Genomic DNA, 4,638 nt, shown 5'->3' on the forward strand with positions numbered 1-4,638 from the left:
AGTGTGTTTGGATTAAAGTGTGTTGGAAACTCCCTTTGGGATAACAAGCTGGTGCATGTCATTTTCCACTGATGAAATGACAGACTTCATATGAGCTTGCGTTGTTCAGTAGCGTGCTGGACAGTGCAAGACGCACATTTCTGGGGGAAAGTTGGGCACTTGAGAATTTGCTGGTTTTCTCCTGAGGTGTAATTCGAGTGGCTATCTAGCAGCACTCAATACTGTGTAGCTGGGAGTGAGTTACATGCTGGAGACTGTGTGTTAATTGGCCAAGAGGGGCTGTTCTCGCGGGAAAACAGTGGAAAAGGCACCCCAGGTTGGAGAACTGAGGGAACACAGCTATTTAACAATCCAGATTGTACTCTGGCTAATGTCACAGACCCTCATTATGACAGAGCCTCTTGCAACACAGAGAAAGTAAATCCATGTCCCAGAAATCGAAGACTCCAGACAGACGGCAAGTGTCCCTGGCACTGCTTCTTGCTAACAGAAAGGTTTAGAGACAGCGAGAGAGTCGTGGGGAAGATGGGAACAGTAAGCATGGGCCGGTGGGGTTCAGTGGAGAAAGGGAACAGGAAGGGCAGGGATATCACTGAATGCAGGATCTCAGCAGTACTAGATGTCAGGATAGCACATAGTGCAGCCCATTGGAAAACATAATCCCCACTATACATACAGAATGATGGGGTCTAAATTAGCTGTTTCCACTCAAGAGATGGATCTTGGAGTCACTGTGGATTGTTCTCTGAAAACATCCACTCAGTGTGCAGCAGCAGTGAAAAAAAGCGAGCAATGTTGGAAATAATTAAGAAAGGGATAGATACGACAGAATATATCATATATCATATTTGTAAAAACAGCAAATAAATCCATGATCCACCCACATCTTGAATACTGCATGCAGATGTTGTCGCCCCATCTCAAAAAAAGATATATTGGAATTGGAAAAGGTTCAGAAAAGGGCAACAAAAATGATTAGGGGTATGGAACAGTTATGCCAGACCTAACTCCCAGTTTCACTTGAGCAAACAGGAGATATTTGACACTGTGCGATTTGGCTCCTGTGCTCTGTTCCCAAAGTGTTCTGCAGCAGGGGAGGGTCTCTGGTAGTGTGTGTGTGTCACTGGCATGCTGAAACAGGACAGAGTAGAGGTGGCATTGTGGGGCTGGCGTGAACCTTATCTCTTCATTTCCCCTTCCAAGAACCGAGGGGACAGGAACCCTTACCCAGCGAGGTCACAGTCTCATAGTTCTGCTGCATGACAACCCAGTAGAGGGCTCTTTGAGTGGGGTCCAGCAGAGCCCAATCTTCCCTGGTGAAATACACAGCCACCTCCCCGAAGGTCACCGGCCCCTGAAAGAGGAAGAGTCCAACACTCAGGACCTCTTTCCCCACTCACAGCCCCACTATTTGTGGCAGAGAGGAGCGAATCAAATGGAAGCTCTGGGTGGATCGCAGTCAACAGAGTCCCACCACAACCCTGCTCAGCGTATCCAGCAAATGCCAGGCTGAGGGGACAAAGAGAGAGCCCCTTGTCTCTCCCAGCAGATCCATCACACACCTACTAGCCACCGACTGATTCAGGAGATGGAACCCCTAGCAGGGTCCAGGGAGTGATCCATGGTAGGAAGCTCAATAGCCTCCTCCTTGTGAGGAGCGGGATATGACGGAAGAGGCAGCTCCAATAAGCCTGACTCATGGGTGCCTCCTTCATATCTCACAGCAGCCGCTGATTAGTGAGGTCAAGCTCCAGCACTGGGAGTCTGGTCAGTTTGACTAGCTCCATGTAGGTGGGCTATTTTCTTTCTTCACAAATTAGGGCATTTCCACCTCCCAACCTTCTGGGTCTGTTCCTAGAATCTAGGCCACTTATTAAATAACTCCCAGCAGGTTTGCCACACCCTGGCCTCCTCCTTTCTCCACCCTGTGCATTTCCTCCCCCGCTCCAACCTCCAGATCAGACTGTGCAAACCTTCCCATCTCCGGTGTATTTGCTGTCCCTCTCCTCCAGCAGGAACCCACCACCAACCCCCCGATAATCTCTACCTGAGTTGGTTCCACTGCAGCCATTTCTATTCCCTGTCCCACGCCAGGCTGGGATGAGCTGGAGCAAAACATGGACGTCATTCTGCAGCCTGTCTGGGGGAGAAGGGCAGTTGTGGGCGTCTCACAACCAGTTTTAGTTAATTTCACATCAGAATTCCCCCAGGCCCTTTCCCTGCAGACAGACACCCTAGATTCTGCCATGCTGGGAAATGCTCAGTCTGTTTATTACAATGTAGATCTGGCCCCTCCTGCCAGGCTAAGCCCACAGAGACATTTTTAACCCCCCTTCTCCCACCCCTCACCCCCTAACAAAGTCTCTGAACACAAGGCTAGAAACCAAAGGAGTCATTGTGGGGGATTCCCTCGGACACTGACCCCACGGCAGCCACACCCCAGCAGGGGGAATATGGAGTCAGGAACTGCCTTTCCCTCTGTCTGATCCTTGTTTTGTCCACTGGAAAGTGGTTCTGCCCAGGGATGCAGCAATACATGTGTCTGGGTGGATTAGGGAGCTGGAAATCTCTCCCCCCTCATTTCTACCACTGCCCCTTTCAGTCTCTCCTTCCCCTGTCCTCTCTCCCTGCCCCTCTGGCTGGGACAGTCCCATTCCTGGGGGCTTTGCTCTCCCAGGGCTGGATTTTCTCCTGGCAATTGCTACTGGGAGGAGAAATGAGGAGGGGCTGTTTGTGCAGAGTCACTTTCTTGCCAGTCCCCAGCACTTTCCCTGAGGTCTTTCAGTTACCTGCAGACTCTGGCTCAGAATTTAGTATTAACAGGGCCCAGGGCTGCCCTAGGGGGCTAGGACCAGCTGGGGAAAGTCATCCCCTGGGGCGGGCAGAGAAGCAGCTTTAATTCAGGTCACTTCCCAGCACAGAACCCTGCTGGGGGAGCAGCAGCTGCTAAGCCTGATCTCCCAGATCACAATGGAGGCTGCAGCATCTGACCCAGGAAGCTGAATCCCAGTATCCTGAGCAGAGAGGGACAGAGCGTTTGAGCAGCTTCCCTCCTTTAGCTCTCTGGGGAGAGCAGCTAATGAGAGCCCCTCCTCACAGGGAGAATTGCTGATCTCATTTGCCCCACTGTCCATCCAGAGTCACTCCTTGTTTTTCCATACAGTGACTCTGGATTAACATTGGTCTCAATGAAACCAGAGTTCAGAAAGAATGAGTCCAGAATGCTGTGGATGAGGCCATTGTGTGTCAGTGCTGACCCCCCTCCCAACTCCCTCACCCCCAGATATAGGACAAGGATGGTGGGGATGGGGGGGGGGCATTTTCCCAACAGAACCGGAAGTTCCTGCAGTTTTCAAGAGGGGAGAAAAGCAAAAATCTGTGATTTCACCTCACAGTAATTGATAAGTGGCTAGAAAATTATCACAGTGACTAGGCCTGGCCGGGGAATGTCGGGCAGTGCTTGGAGCCAGGATTCTGGCATAAGCTAATCACGAAGAAGAAGAGGGGTCAGGAGCAGCCCCCAGAGCCCCAGCTAGCCCCCCGCCCAGATACTCCCTGGGACCCAGCCCCCAGAGTCCCTGGCCAGGGACCTCAGATACCCCTCAGAGCCTCACCGGCCAGAGAACCCTCACCAGATCTTCATTGCCAGGTTGGGAGTCCCAAAGTGTTTTCCCCCTCCCCCCAAGAGACCCCAAAAGCCAGAGACCCCCCAAAAGAGACCCCCACTGGGAACTCAGTCTCTCACTGCCTGCCTAGGATTCCCCCCCCGCCCTCCAGCAGGATCTGCCCTGCCCTTTGCCTGGCACCCCCTCCTCCCCCCTGCGGGATCCCCTGATGCTTTACAGGGGCACCCCCTGGCCTAGCGCCGGGGATTCTCCCACACACACTCTGTGCACTGGGCACGGCAGCGATCCCAGGAGTCTGCGGGGGAAGCCCAGACAGAGCCCCTGGCACAGCACCAGGCTCCCTCTAACCCCCTGTCCCGCCTCCCCAAGAGACGCCCACCCCGGCTGTTCTGCAGCCACCAGGCCCCCAGCGATACCCACCTCCAGGACCCACAGCCTCAGGGCTGAGCACATCACACCCACCCCCTGAAACCCCAAATCTCCAGAACCCACCAACCTCACTAGGGTACCCCCTGCCCAGCCACCCAGAGGCCTCCCCCCACCACAATCCCCCTTCAGCTGCTACCTCCCCACACAGCCCCACCCCCACCCCGCAACACTGTTACCTCACAGTGCCTGAGAAGTGGATAGAAAGTGACCACCGCCCCCTGCTGGCCAGTCACAAAGGCAGAGGGAGCCCTGGGGGATGTCTATTGAACTGGAGTATGAAAGGCCTGGAGGGACAAAATAGATAAGAAATGTCCATGCCTGTCACTAGCAAATAATGGCCACCATGGATCCACCCCAGAGGTGGCTACATCTTAGCACTGTGGGAATCAACCCCTCACCGAGGCCATTTGTCATGGGGTTTGGTATACTTCTGGACCCACACTGCACTCAGAGTGACCTCCTCATCCCGTGCCAGCTGGAGAAAAGAAAAGGGTCCAGCCAACTCTCCCGTTACCACTTGGAACCACTGATCCCCCAAACAGGGGGAGGCCTCTGGCTTTGATGGGTATTAAATATGTGGCTG

This window comes from Mauremys mutica, unplaced genomic scaffold, assembly GCF_020497125.1.
Source record: "Mauremys mutica isolate MM-2020 ecotype Southern unplaced genomic scaffold, ASM2049712v1 Super-Scaffold_100084, whole genome shotgun sequence".
Classification (NCBI taxonomy): domain Eukaryota; kingdom Metazoa; phylum Chordata; order Testudines; family Geoemydidae; genus Mauremys; species Mauremys mutica.